The sequence below is a fragment of the Ixodes scapularis genome, unplaced genomic scaffold (assembly GCF_016920785.2).
Source record: "Ixodes scapularis isolate PalLabHiFi unplaced genomic scaffold, ASM1692078v2 PGA_scaffold4__175_contigs__length_147842914, whole genome shotgun sequence".
In the NCBI taxonomy this organism is placed as follows: Eukaryota; Metazoa; Arthropoda; class Arachnida; order Ixodida; family Ixodidae; genus Ixodes; species Ixodes scapularis.
Window position 1 is genome coordinate 30,399,963 of NW_024609879.1, and position 16,331 is coordinate 30,416,293.

Genomic DNA, 16,331 nt, shown 5'->3' on the forward strand with positions numbered 1-16,331 from the left:
TTGGGGTTTCCAACTCCCCTGAAGTGATCTCCCGCATGGAGCGCAAACTGTGCTCGAGTTCAAAATTTTACGTCGTTGAATATATTTATTTTTGTTCTTTTCACTGTTGGTGCAGCTGAAAAACTGTCACTACTTTGTTTGGAACTGGCTTCAGAAGTAATGGCAATAGTGGCACTGTGTGCACGAAGCTGACAGTAAACAATTTGGTGGGGGCAAGCGGTTTCGTCGGGCAATATCTGGTTGAGAACATCTCACATACAAATAGCGAGACGTCTCGCGGCCTCCGATGTGCTTGTTCTCGGTACTCCTTTATACATCGTTAGATGTCAGCAGGTAACAGAACAACTCGAGAATGCCTAGGTACTTCCATTCCTGAACACACTTTAAAGGCGTCACCCCGACACGAGGTAAACTGTGCTGGTATTTTCTTTCTCGTTATGTTGATGTATATAGTTTTGTTTTTGTTTATTTTTATCTGTCATTCGTCACACCAGTTTGTCAGTTTCTCCAAATGCTCATTTAATTACTTCCGATAATTTTATTCAAATGCACAGAGAGTAATGCGTTTTGATATGTTTTAGTTCATACCATTCTACTTCTAACTGTTACTTCTGTAGAAACATGGTACTTGAAGGGCGGAAAATTTAACGCCCGATGTATCTTGCTTGATAGAGCTTTTGACACTGAATGCCTATCTCCTTATTCCCAATGTGAAGCAGAATCTGCTTGGAATCACCGACGTGGCCCGTGTAACACAGCGAAATCTCTCTCAAATAAAACTGTAAACATATCTTGCACTCCTCGTCTCCGACTTGTGCTTTAGCAGTGAAAGGTGAGTGAAAGGAAAAAGGGTTTTGAGCTAACCGGGGACCTAGGCCGACCCAATTTCATGGCTCACAAAATATAGAATGCTTTATCGGTGACATAGGCAGTCCGTGTCGGACACGACACATGCAATCATGCGCGTATCATGCTTAGTAACGAGATGTCTCGCATCGGAAGAAAATGGCATCCATCACCCGCGAGCGCCCGTCGATTTCCAAGTACTTCAAAGCAAAACTGAAATCAGCCCCCCCATTGTATTGTGCTTTCTATACTAACTTGCAATGATTTTGGTTTTCAGTACCTCATTCATTCAGCTTATAGCGGATTCGGGTGGTTGTTTCTCTCCTCAATTCAACAGAGAGCCCCCACCTCACCGCCAGAGCTACTCAGGGTTCTTTTCAGCCGATCTCAACTGTTGAGCTTGGAGCGCAATCTTAGCAGATGCGAGTGACAAACTTAGCACTTGCATTTGTGCACGCTGCACAGAAGAGCTTTAGAATAGTTTCTCCACTTATGGAAAGCAACAACAATTATTTTGAAACTGTCCCCACGGTGCCGTACAAGCGTTCGCCAGCATTTGTCGTATCACACTTGGAGTGAAGCGTTGGTGCCAGCAAGCTCCATGAGCCAAAACAAGTGTGTGGCACCACACAATACAATTAAGTGTGCTTGCACAACTAAGATGACAACTCATTCTACTATTTGGTGACGACAAAACAAATTTCTCTACAACGGCCCCCAGAGATCCAACGAAACAAGAATCGAAGACGCCGAGAACAGTCGTGAACGCCGAGAACAGCCGTGAACGCCGAGAAAAGCCGTTCCCTGACAATTCCCGGTTTTCCCCGGACACTAGACACTCTGCAGAAATACTTCTGGCTGATAGAGTTGCCACATAATAGCTTTTTCAGTCAGTCCAGAAAAAGGAACGGAAGAGGTCACAGTACTGTGAGAGACCTCACCGACGGAGCACTGTATAAAAAAACGGACTGCAAACAGCTGCTTGTCCGATATCAAATTTACATTTGATACTGATGGAGCAAGAGTTTTTAACTCAAGCAAGTCATCATTCTAGCGACTCTAGTGTGTAATAGATGAACTGCCAGTATGCACACATTGGAGCAACATGCTTCTTGGGGGACTGTGGTTCGATGCAGGCCACCCTGACATGGTGCTGTTCTTGAACCAGTTCGTCCAAGAGATTGTCCACATCAGTACCATTACTTGGGAAAGTGACGGTCAGCTGGTGAAGCCAATAGTCCTAAACGTCTCCTGTTGTGTGGATGTACCAGCAAGGGCTGCCATACTCAACCTGAAGCAATACAACGGCTACTATGGCTGCACTTGGTGTCTTCAAAAAGGCATATATCTGAATGGTAAGTGGCTGTTGAGAGGCACGTAGATTCACCGAACTTTGCTGTCTTGTCCCAGTTCTTTTACATTGTCAACCAAGCTTATCACTCTTGACTACTTTCGTTTGTCTGCAGTAACTGAATAATTCGTTATTTGAAAAGCTTAGATCAATAAATAACTGGTACATCAATCATTTTCTAAGTATCTACCAGACTTCACATGAATTTAAGGCTAAGAAGTTTCTCCTTTTTATACTTTTTCAGGTACCATAAAACATACAGTACAGGAGGACCGGGTGGTGGCACCACAGAAGACGATGTGCCCCTCAAGAGACATAGCAGTGGCCCTTCAGCAAGGAGAACCATCACATGGAGTGTATGGAGCCAGTCCACTCATCAATGCTTTAGGACTAAACTTAGTCTGGGGTGTGAACCCCGATTATCTCCATTGTGTCCTGGAGGGGGTCACTAAGCAGATGTCTGACAGCTGGTACACTTCCATACAGCTGGAATGCTATATTGGTGCCCCCCAAACTTTGCAAAGGATTGAAAAGCGGCTCTTGGGGCCTACACCACCACAGTGGATTACTCCACTGCTGAGATTTCTGATGAACAGGTCCTTCTGGAAGGCAAGTAAGTGGAAGTGGTGGCTACTCCACTATGCCCTCCCATGCTTAGGAAGGCATACTTAGAAAGAAGTACCTCGACAACTCTCTCCTCGTCAGCAGCGTCTACCTCCTTCTGAAGGATGCTGTGGAGCAAGTGATGTTGCCCAGGCTTCAGATCAACTTGTGGACTTTTTGGTCAAATACTTAGCTGCTGTACGGCACGGGTGCCATGACTTTCAATGTACACCAGCTTTTGCACCTTGCTAAGAATGTTAAGCAGCTAGGACCCCTCTGGTCACATTTGACGTTCATCTCAGAGTCAGGGAGTGGGACGCTTCTGAAACTTGTCAGCGATGCTACTGATGTGCACCTTCAAATCCTAGAATGTGCTGTTATGCGGCTGCAACTGAAAAGAACTGTCATCAAGACAGACTCCTCTGCTCAGACTCTAACTCTGCAATAGCATTGGAGCTGCAGTACATACAACAGTATGTAGCTTGAAAAGTATACAGTGTAGACCGCATATAACGTATGTCGCGGGAGTCACGAAAATCCGCACTATAAGCGGTACCGCACTATAACCAACACATCAATTTTTCAGGCCAAAATACATGCCATGAGACAACTTACCGTATTTGCACGAATATAACGCGACCACGAATATAACGCGAGGGCAGGTTTTGATGCCCTCAAAAAGAAAAAAAATATTATTACTATTATAACGCGAACCGAGGCTGCCTCAATTTCTCGCATTCCGGGGCATAGCAGATGTGAAAAGTCAATGGAAATAGAAGAAATATCAGTTCATGTTTCGACTGCAGTCATCCTCACTGCTCAGGTCCTTCCGTTTACAATCCACTTTGCGACTACGCAGATAAGCAGCAGCACGGCACCTGCTTGTGTGGTAGTTCCTTTTTCTTCGGTGCGAGCTCCTCGGCAGCCCACAATCCAAACAAGGCACGAAGCAGAAGCACCAACACACAAACACCAGATCACTCTGGAGCAGAAACTAAACAATGCGCAGCAGAAAAAAGACTGCTGAATTCGCTACACGATCACACTTCTAGTTCTGGTCCCTCTGCATAAACAAATGCCTCGTGTAGCACGATTGCGTAAATGCGGTTGGTGGTCTTGGCTTGACTTGTGTTGACTTGACTTGGCCCGGCTTGGCTTGGCTCGAATTGGCCAGCGCCTGCATGGCGCGCGCGCTGAGTTTTTGCGGCGTGCGCGCGTTGTACAAACACAAAAACGATAAAAATCCTTTTTTATGTTTTCTATTCGCCCCTTCACGTGGCCCAATAGCTAATAAATTCCCTTCCACACACCCACTTCTTTTCCCACCGGATATTTTGCATTGAGCCAGAGGGATGGCTTTCTCCTCTGGCTTTTTCCCCTTTCTCCAGACTCGCGTGCCTCGTGGCTGAACTCGATTCCGAATATAACGCGAGCTGCGTTTTGGAGCACGTAATTTCGGAAAAAAAACTCGCGTTATATTCGTGCAAATACGGTACCTTTGTAAAAGAATTTATTTTATGTTAGATGAAAAAGAAAGCTTAGTTTGAGGAAAGTCATTATTTCACCAGACTAGTACAGTTCTGTCTCAAGTGTGTCACACATTTTGAAAGAAATGAGCGGCTTTTGCCTGGCGCAGCCTTTTAACGGCGTCGCGAGTTGCGGACGGACATTGCGAGCGTCCAGGATTGGTAACCCTAATCACTTTTCTCCGGAGATGAAAACGCGTGAAAATTTGCATCCTTCATACGGTACGCGCCAGTAATACCTTGAACTTGAGCACACGCATGAAATGCGCCAAATAAGAAATCTGGGCGATGTTCGAGGACACAAATGCTTAGAAATCACCACTGTAGTCGAAGTAAACAAACACGACGACACGGGCGTTTCTGCCGTCTTGAGAGCGCCGCCACAACATCGCTGGATCTTCCCTTCTAGTATGTGCTGGGTTATCATAGCGACACACAACGAAAATTCACAGTCAAGGATAGCACTTTTACGCGAACGATGAGATGAACGCCATCTACACAAAGATCACAACCGACGCCATGTTTGCGGATAGAAGCAGCCGGCCCAGGCTCCCGAAGCAAGCGGCGTTCATTGAAAGGTCGTCAAGGGCGCTCTTCAAAAGTTACGTCACGATGATGCCTGAGTGAAGCCACGGTGACGTCAATATGGTAATCACCCACTTAGCGTTTTCGCGCTTCCACCGCCGTGTTTACAACTGGCGCTAATATCACTCGGCGGCTACGCGCGCGGTTTTCAACGGTCATCAGCGCGCCGGGCGCGGTTGAACGCTTGCGCGTCTGTTATCAGGTGCTCCGAGTTCGATTTCTCCTAGTGTTCTGCGGAAGGTGGTTCGCTTGGATCGGCGTACGTAGAGCATAAACTTGAGCTTGAACACTCGTGTGTTCTCTCAAGGGGAAGCCTTGGCGGTACTGTGCTGCGAAACGGTGCGAGAACTCCAGCAAATCTAAGAACTTGGCGTTCTTCCTATTTCCGAAGGATTTCCAAAGCAAGAGGTAGGTTTGGTTTCGTTTCATTGGTTTCGGTTCTATTTGCTCCAACTCTATCCGGGAATGGAACTTCCGCGCTTTGCTCTTTCAGCGGCGCAAGATGTGAGTAATATCCCTGTCAGACGGTGTCCTAAAGATCCTTTTCACTAAGCTACTTTATAAAATCGGCGAACCATGTTGCCGGCGTCCGTTCCCTTCGTGCCTCCGACAGTCCAGCACTCTGCCTTCGCCGATGCAAGCCTGTCGGGGCTTGGGATTTGCGGACCAAAAGGGAACATCGCGGTCATCTCCCCGACTCCACACGGAAACTACAAAAGAGAACTGTGGGCAGTTCTCTTTGCCCTGATGTGTTCCCCCCCTCGTACTCTAGTTTTCTGTGATAACGCAGCTATTGTTCACGCCCTGACCAAGGGGCACGGACGCACTTTTTCTTCGTGTGAAGCCCTCGCAGCTACTCTTTTGCTCACTAATAAACAGTCTTGGCTGCGCTGGCTGCCCACGACTGAGAACCCCGCCGATGCTCCCTCTCGGCTCAACCACACACTTTTCCGTGGGTCGAGAGGGATCCGCCGCCAGGGGGCCGGGCCTACTTAAGGCTCGTTCCTCTGGGGGGGGGGGCTCAGTCGAAGGGTAGGCACCGTGGCAGAAGCGTAGAGCACATGCGCACTCCACATCGCGAGACACGGACAGCCTTCCGCTGTCCGTGTCTGGCGTGTTTTTGTGTGTCCCTTGCCTCCTTTTGCGTTCGGATATCAAGATATACTAAGAGATTTTGCTATTTCAGGTACAAGAAGTGGGCCTCCTATGCTAACTTAGCGCCTCACCATGCACAGAAAAAGCGGTTTCTCTGCGCGGATCACTTTGCAAGGCCTGCATTTTCAAATGCAGACCCAAAAAAGAAAAATCGCCTGAAATCTGATGCCGTGCCTTCGGTTTGTTAATCGGATCCCCGACTCCAGCTTTTAGTACCACCAGGCAAGTTTCGATCGTTAATGTGCACTGCTGAACAGAGAGCTTCAGAAACCTGTTTTGAAGAGAACAGCAGCTGCCAGGAACGCACAAAAGTTGTGAGGTGCATGCATGATGCACATAATAAATAGAAAAGCTCTTGTTTTTTTGCAGGTATTTAGAGTATCTTTGATTGTATTTCGTGCTGATAGGGTTTTGCAAATATATTTTTATCTCTGGTGTTTTGCATTGTCCGCTATATCTTCCTGCATTTTGTTGTGTTTACATATGATGTGAATTACTGTTCTAGATTTTTTGTACAAATGTGTGAAAATAATAAATCTTTTTTTTTTATTTCTCTCGTTGAGGGGTTCCCTGCACTGTGGGACATAAGCAGCTAACTCTATTTGAAAACAAACTTCAAGGCGTCAATTTAGCAGTCACACTCTCCACGAATTTAGCGGCCACACTCTTGACAACAGCGCTCGGAGGTGAATAGAGGCAGACAATGAACATGAGGCATCCTGTGAGCTCGAAGACACGTCTCCAGCTGACACTGCGCTCTTGGTATCTGGCGGGTACTAATTTATTGAAAACAGTCACCAATTTTCTTAGTGCTGCTGCGATTGTGCTGAAAAACACCAACAACTCATTAGGTTAAAAAAAAAACAGGGAACAAGAGCCTTTTAAAGCCGGCATGATTTGCTTGCCCAAAATAACAGTTGTCCGTAGGGTATCAAAGCGTTGATCTGTCCACAAAAAAATTAAGATGCATCAATGTCATTTCGGATGCAATCCTTTTTCTTTTTTTTTTTTTCACTAACCTTTTTTTTTGGTTTATTTTTTACTCAGGTTATCATTCTGAGTTTGAACGTTCATTGCTGAGTGGCGGGCGTTTGTGCAATATCTATAGGTTAGAGGTCATATCCTCTCACTTATTTGCCTTCCTCGTATAAAGATAAATGTAGTTGTTTTAGAGTTTGTTTAGCATGCATAAGTCAGAATGCGAATTTTTTTATTTGTTGTTTCTCAAAGGAATCCCACCACTCACTGAGCCGACAGTTTCGGGTCAGCCAGAGCTCTGTGAATAACATAATTTACAGCACGTGTACTGTGATCTACGACAATCTAAGGGACGAAGAACTGGTGGCAGCCAAGTCGACGGACGCCTGGCTGGGGATGGCTCAGCATTTTAGCGACCGGTGACAGTTCCCAAACTCTGTGGGCGGCATCGACGGAAAGCATGTTGCCATTATAAAACTTGCATGCGAAGTCCAAAACTTTTCCTATAACTACAAAAAAAAAAACAGTATTTTCGCACTTCTCGATGCTAGTTGCAAGTTCCTGTATACCAATGTTGGGACGCCTGGCTCTAAGGGAGACGCTGCCATCTGGTAAGCCACCCCTCTTCAAAAGGCCGTCACAAACAAGAGTTCTGGGCTACCAGACCTAGTAGACATGAACACTTCGTCTGGGCTTCAGCTTTCACCTGTGATCATGGGGGACAAGCGTTCCCTCTATCACTTAACTTCATGAAGCCCTTCCGCAATAACAGTTTAACACAGGAAACAAAAGATCTTCAATTAGCGGCGAGTTTTATTACAAATATTTTAACCACACCCTGTTAGGTAATGGTTGCCTGAACCCACTTGCCTTAGTATGGTGTGACCGCCTACATGGCATCAATGTAACGGTTTGGCCTTCAGAGCACTAAGACAAGAGTTTGTACCCTGGGCGGTCCCTCCACCGAAAATTCTTTGGGGCACTGCTCATAGCCTCAGTTGGTTTGCGACATAGAACCCCAATATTTTTTTACTATGGCGAAAGTTGTGCACACTGAAGTTTTACGGATTAAAGACGCACAAGGAAACAAGGTGCACTGCACACACAAGTAGGCACAACAAACCATGGTGCACCCTTGTCAAGTTTAGCAATATTTATATTCGACCTGACTACACACCTTCCCGTTTCTGCGGGATAAGCAAAAGGAATGAAATTAGCTTGGTTGCACATACTTGCTAATACCCGACTCCTTGTCTAAGATTCGTGAAAGTTTGCAGTGCAGAAAGTTGACTCTTAGATACAATTTTAATGCAGATGATTGCAATTTCCTTTTGATTGATTTCTTTCATTCCAGTTGTCCATAGCGTGTTGTGAGACTGAAAATGTGTGCGGTATCCTGGCTCACAAATTTCAGTTTCTCTAAGTCACTGTGCATGCTGGACAGGAGAGGGTGCAACTGATGGTGCAAGCAGCATGTGTTCTGCACAAGCTCCTGAAAGGACACCCAGACCAAGTGGGACAACCCAAAACAAGCAAAACACCTGGAAAAAAGCCAACTTTTTTCAGCCTGAGGCTGTTGAAAGCTCGTCCCGAAGCAGTTACTCCAGCGGTGCGAAAAAGGCTGTGCAACTTTTTCAGTGCAGAACGTTTTCAGTGGCAGAACAAAGAAGCCTTAGAAAGAAGAAGATAGTGTCGGTGCTTCCAGGCATTTACATCCTATTCAAGGTTGCCTTGGGCAGCTCCAAGAGGGACTGTAGTTCCACATCATTCTTTCTTTTTTGGAAGATGTGGCTCCAAGAGGGATTTTGAGATGAAGGGTGCATTGATGATGTACCTCGAGGGCGACCTCGCCGCAGGACGTCTGAGTAAGAGGACCTTTTTATCGTCGCCACAATTCGCGATCATTCTTTTATGGCGATCAGAGCTAAAAAGTTGCTTAAATATCAGAGCCTAGAGGTTCACAATTAGCCAGCACCTGTGCGAAGGCAGGATTCTGTCTTGAGAGGCTGCAGAGAAGCATCGTCTTTATGAACAATGCCCCCTTGCCTGAATTGCATTTGCTGAAGTCCACAAGTCTTGGGGACCAGAGCAATCAAGCAAGGTGGTATTCACGGATGAGGCTCGCTATTGCAGCTGCTTTTTATCAGCATCAATGGGTGTGGAAACCGAACTACTGCAGGTAGTTTTCCCATATTCAAACAAATTTACCTTTAGTATCATATAAGTGCACTCTTTTATCTCTCAAATTATTAACTTTCAGGTATGATCCACACTACGTCCAACAAGTGGCTGCCAACGGACGGTCCACTGTCAGTGTCTGGGGTGCCATCACAAGCCAGGGACTGGGGCCGCTACATAGGCTGCATGCACCTTTAAATGCAACTCAATACGTTGACGTTCTGGATCACCGTCATGCTGCCCCTCATTCTCGACGGGCCGTTCACAGGTTGTTGCTTTGTGCTGCAGCACGATTGAAGTCTGATCCACCAGGAAACCATTGTGAAAACGTTTCTTGAGGAGCCGTGCATGAACGTCATGCAATGGCCACAAGAAGGAGCAGATCTCAATCTGATTAAGAACATATGGGGCCTAATGAAGAAACAGCTCTCAAGAAAGACCCTTGCGGACGCATCAGTAGACATCCTGTTGCTAGCTACTGCTCAGGCATGGAGGCAACTACGACAGCAGAAAGAGCTTGCGCCGGCTCTATATGCATCACTTCCGCGTCGATTGCAAAGCATTGTCGTTAATAAAAAGCAAGTACTGACTTACAGTAATTACTGTGTTGGGTATTATTTTGAATTATGCATAATTGCATACAAGAGCAAGCGACCTGTCAATCAATATTTTTGTTCACAATGCCGCGAGGAACAGGCACAAATAAAAATGTATGGCAAATTGCCATGGAATTGTTTTGCAGTCGTGAAACGTTTTGCATCTTCCTTTAGCAATAGCGTCTGAAGTAAATCCGCCATGAGTGCAGCTAAACTAAGCTGGTCCGATGACGCACACGAGCAGAGTCGCCTATTCTTCGCAAAATGTGCCTTGTTCTCCATCACCCTGCGCGCGCCTGGCTCGCTTGCGCTATCTACCGAGAAGCAACGCAAGCACGATCGTGGCTCCACCCCGTTCACGTGACTACCATCAACCGATCAGCATTAAGAGTCAATGTCCCTCGGTTTATCTCGGCTTCACTATTTTGCAGAAACCTGTCGCAAGAATGCTTAACGTTAAAAAAAAGTTAACACTGAGTAAATAAATGTAAACCTGCAAAGCTCGGTCAAGGACACGGCTTGTTTCAATGTCTTTCCTTCCCTCTCTTGTTCAAAGATCAGTGCTCTTCGCCTTTTCAAGTATCATCTTCCTCCATCATTCATATCACACTGAGAAGATGCGGATGATAAGAGCAGTTTTTTTCCGTTGATGGGCTCCCCCATCTGCTTTACATAGACGAGTCCTGACGTCAGCACTAGTACGAAGGAACACCACCAGGATAGCACTCCTAAAAAAAATGCTTGCGCACTTGGAGCTATTTAGTTTCTGCATGACTGTGCAATGCATTGTTTGTGAAAGCATTTAGACTAACTGAATTTTGTCCGAGGCCTGCCAACCACATCTGTAAATTTGCCATCTGTGTGTAGTGCCTTGTGGCTTTATGTCAATGACCTCACCCTTATAGAGCCAATTTGACAAAATCTGGACCACCAACAGCTGCAGATGGCCCTTGGTAATGTCGCTATCTGGTCCAACCAAAATAAACTTCCCCTGAACACACACAAGCCCACTGCAATACACGTAACCTCTTCAAGGCAACTTTATCTCGCATCCCCAACATCGCTCTCAGTGGACTGAATAGCTCCCGAGCGATCAGTACAAAACTTCTCAGCGTCAGGCTGGACTCCTGATTCAGTTTTAGCACTCATGTTGTAGAAGTCATTTCATGGGCTTGAAGAATGCTAGGATTCGTCACTCGTGTTTCAAGAGGAGCTGATGCAACTACGCTGAAGCACATTTCCACGGCACTTGGCAACCTGCACAAATTTTCTGGGAAATGACGCCATGCGGAATCCCCTGCAACCACCCTACAATGGGCCACAAAAGGTGTTAAGGCTAGGTTCAAAGACCATCACACTTGAAATTCGTGGCCGTATTGAAGTCGTAGCATTAAACCGCATTAAAGCAGCTCATTTGGATGGCTCCCCAACAGAAACTCCTGCAACTGTACCACCCGACTCGGAAGCGCCACCTAAACAAACAATGCTCGCACCGAACTCTCCTCCTCCACCCAACCACCCACAGATCATCATCCCGAACGTACAGCAACAGAAGATTCAGACACGCTCAGGCCGCCACGTACACCCGCCGGCAATATGAAGGTGAACACCAGACCGTCGACCGCCCCGTGCTATCAGCGCAATGACGCAGCTGCCGTGACGCCTCGCTTTCTTATCGCATTATGAAGGTGAACGCCAGGCCGTCCACCGCTCCGTGCTATCAGCGCCATGAAGTGGCTGCCATGGCAGCTGCGTCATGGCGCTGATAGCACGGAGCGGTCAACGGCCCGGCGTTCACCTTCATATCGCACATGACTGTACATTGGCCGCAGCGCCTGGTCATTGCATCTCCTCCGACACCTGCTACATGCCTCCCTCGCTCGCCCGCGGCGAGACTAAAGCCTAGGTTCAGACAACGGAGGTCTCTAAACGTTCACCTACCCTCCGAGGAAGGAGTACTGTGGTCATGTACGCATTGACACACAGCGGCTTCCAAAAAAACATATCTTCATTCGAATCAAACTGCTCCGAAAAGCTTTGGGTTACGTTACCCAACTCGGGTGCCGCCGCGTCGGCGGCGGAAATTGCCGCACGCTTACATCAGTTCCGCTCAATGTCCACTGCAAAACATTGAATAATATTCAATGTTTTGCAGTGGCAAGGCGACACGAGGAGATGAGACGGAATGGAGACTAAACAGGGACGACTTGGGACCAGCGGACGGTACAGACGCCGACATCGTGTCTCCATCGTTATTCTAAATTTGGCCGTGTAACAATCAGATTAACTGAAAGAAAAGAGTGTTCTTACCAACTGGTCTAGACAAGTTTCACTTCCGAGTCGAAACTGGAACAACCTAAAACACAACGTTACAACACACTCAAACATTGTTTTTATGTGCAAATAAAATCACTTTCAATCAATCAATCGATATTTAACCCAAAGATCAACTCAACATAGGTCATTTGAATGAGTAACTGAACTAGCACAAGCCTACTGTAATGATCCAGTAGTTAACACTTTTGGATGATAAAATAAATTAAATTTTGGTGTAATATTGGTGCAAATTACTAATATTTGGGTGAAAGTTATTTTGAACAGGATGAGAACCTTAGTGCGTTTAGATGAAGCAATCTTATCAAAGGCATCTCGGCTGCGTGTTTTCTGTTTCTTTTGGATGGCAAAAAATGGTATGCAACTGCAATACCGTGTCGTTTGTCATTAGTGAGCAAAATATATCACATAAAACGAGCAAATTAAAATCATGGCCCCTTCACATAATGTGGTGCTCTCAAAGAGTTCAAAGTATGACATGTAGCCATCCAGGTCGCAGCAGAACACCCTTTTAACAAGGGCAGCTGTCTTTGGCCAGACTATTCTGCTGTGGCCAAGGATCAAGCCAACTTACTGTTGGGTAAAGTAGATCCAAAAAGGTACCTGAAGTAAAGTTCAAAATAAATGAGAGCTTATACTTCAAGTAAAGAAGCACAATGAATGCAATGTACTTAAAGTAAACTACTATAAATACAATGTTTTTTACAAAGTACAAGCACTTTTAACACAATCTTTTATGAGGTCCATTCATTTTTGGTATCTGGCCAAAAACATGTTTGGCCAGCTACACAAAGTATCTAGAGAGCTACACGAGGCATTCCAAGTCCTCTGCAGCTGGAACTAAGGTGGTTACCTACAAAAGCCGAGCCTTGACGGCTGTGGAAACGCGGTATTCTCAGATAGAACGAGAGATGTTGGCTGTGGTCTGGGGCATCGAGCAATTCCAGATCCACTTGTTCGGCACCAACTTTAGAGTGCTCACCGACCACAAACCGCTCGTCAACATCCTGTCTCACCCACATTCTTCTGTGTCAGCGAGGATCGAACGTCCGGCACTTCGACTTCAGCCATACAGCTTCGACGTCGCACACACCAAGGGGTCAACTAATTCCAGCGATTACTTGTCTCGACATCCACCACAGACCCCCCTATACAAGAAAGACAGGCTTCGCACCCTTGTAAAGATGCCAGAAGACTATGTGGCCTGCATGATACAGCACAGCTTACCATGCGCCATGACCTTGGAAAATGTCTTAAGGGGGGACACTGGCTAGAGGTTGAACTTTTGAACTACTCAAGTGATCGGAATGAAATTTTCAGGGGAGATTTAACTTAAGATGTAGGTGTACTGTGCAAACTTTCAGCTCTCTAGGACAACTTTACATACCTGCATAAGATGATGTGTCACTCTTCGTTAAGAAATCTATAATATGCAAATGAAGCTATTAAGCATCATTTTAACTGCTTGAGTATAAAGGGGGGGATGTGGGACTTTGGGCTATCTAGTTTTTATAACTCAAATGTAAATATTTCAGGAAGAGTGATTACCTCAAAATATGAGATGCATATCTGTCCTATGTCAATTTTTGAAAATATGTTCTTTTCTCAATGAGGACTTTAATGTAAAACAAAATAAAGTAGATAGCCCAATTCCCCAGTAAATTTCAGTTCAGAAACATCTTGATTGTGGTATCGGAATAATTTTACCTTCGAACAAAAGATTCCTTCGTATGATATTTGCAGCAAAAAGTGGAACTGAGAAAAATGCATTCAAACATTGAACTCCTTTACTTTGTTACTGCCTGACAATGTGTTGAAAATATTTTATATCAACGGAACTCTTTGGCACATAGTTATGAAATTTAGTGTAAGGGTGTATAATTAGTTTCTAAAACCAAAAACTTCAAAATTGAAAAATTAATTTTTTCAAAAAATTTTGAAGCTTAGGCCCATGTCCCCCCTTAAGGGGTGACACCACCTTCTATCGAGGGAGACTGACGTGTTCTGGGTGAGCTCCGCAAAATGAACGCGAATGGCGCCGGCGAGTGGCACCGCCGGCTGATGCCACCCAGCCTGCCCCGGCCACGGAAGGAAGCTACAGGATGCTGCTGCCGCCCCTGCCAACAGGTGAGCACATCGCAAATATGGTTTTTCTTCACCGTGACCTTAATGCAAGGGCCTACCGAATAGACGATTTCCAGGAAGTACTGAAGAATGCTGGGGGAAAAGAAAATGTCACTGCTATTGGGGCATTCCGGTATAACCACGTCTGGCTACTAACGCTTAATAGTGTGGAAGCAAAGGAGGCCATATCAAGCCACGGGAAGATTACAATCAAAGGAAGAATGTGCGTCGTGATCGACCCGAACCGCACCGAAAAGGAGATACGGGTGCACTGGCTGCCACCATTCATCCCCGATGAAGAAGTGGCAAAGGCCTTCGCCTTCCTCGGCGAGGTGAAGAGCGTCATCAGGGAGAGATGGAGGAAGCCCGGCTACGGGGACTTTGAGTCGACAACACGGACCGTGCACCTCCTACTTCACGAGCGAGTGTCGGTGAACGCCATCCCACAGCAGCTCTGCATTCTCAGTGTGGACGTCCTCGTGTCTGTGCCGGGCCGACCACCTACCTGTCTCCGCTGTGGGCAGGTGGGACAGACGCCTTGGTGCGCCAGGTGCCAAGGTTTCGGTCACAGCGCCAACGCCTGCATCCCCACATATGCGACCATGACTCGGGTAACCGGGGCTGTGGCTCGGAACACCAGTGAGTTGGGCGCCGTTATGGATGAGATGGAAATGTCCAAGACCGGCCCGTCCAGGCAACTGCCTCTTAAAAAAGGACCTCGGAGAGAGCTAGAGGTGGACACCGCAACAACACCGGCGGAAATCCCCTGCGTGGTGCCCGGTCCACTCGCATCGAACAGTGTGGAGACGGGAACGCTGGACGGCCGCTCCATGAACGAAAAGCACCAGAAGACGGAGAAACCGGTTTCGGGGGAAGCGAGCGGCGCCGAGGGGACTGGGGACCTTGATGGGGACGATCGGGACAAAGACGCAGAGGTCGGCGGTTTGCCCCCCTGGCGGCGGCAGGGCAGACTGAGGAGGACTCGGAGCCCGGATGTTCCTCGGCTCCCACCCCCAACCCCTGCTTTCACCGGTCTGTCGGGACGACCTTGACAAGCCCCCTCGGTGGAAGCTCCCCCTGCAACCGACGTTTGACCTTCCTTCCCCCGTATGTATGTGCCGTAGAGAGGTGGCAGAATTTTCGCGAATGGACTGAGTATTGTTCATGGGTTTCGTAACTCGCAAATTTTTATTTCTATATTGTGACGATGGCTACTAATGCTTCTTTCTTGTTTGGTGATGTTGACGATACTTTTAGTTTGCAGTCAAAATGCAGTTATTATGATTCGGATTGTTTTAAACACTTCAATCAACTCCACGATAAAAGACAATTTTCTTTGTTTCATTTGAATGCACGAAGCGAAGCTTAAGAACTCTGATCGAGTAACATGTCAACACGAAGGTGTTGACATGTTACTCGATCAGTTAAACCATAATTTTGATATTTTAGCCTTTACTGAAACCTGGTTTTCAAACGATTACAATGTCGTTCAGTTCGTGGGATATGGGTGCATGTAATATCCTGGGACAATATGAAGAGAGGGGGTGTGCCGGATGTACGTAAAGGAGCACCTAGATATACATGTCGTGTCAGAATTCTCTATAATTAACCCCCATTATGAGTCTCTCATGGTAAAGTGTGCAGGTACCATAATTGTCGTTGTGTATAGACCTCCTTTGGGTACAGTAGCCACGTGTTTAGAATTCCTGGAAAATATGCTGGAATGGTGCGCCCAAATCGGTGAACATGCTATTATTTGTGGTGACTTTAATATAGATGTATTATCAGCAGATCCAGCCAAACAAAGGCTTCTTGATGTTTTTCATTCTTTTGGTCATGAAAATGTAATTCATGATCCAACCAGGGTGACAGAAATGTCTCAGACCTTGCTTGACCTGTGCTTTACAAACTATCAGGTGAATGAGCTAGGGGCGGGTGTTCTGTTATCAGATCTAAGTGACCATTTACCTATTTTAATTTTTTTACCCCCTTGTTCAACACAACGTAAAGAACCTACAAGTCATGCACCCATTATGTATAGGGTCATTAACAATT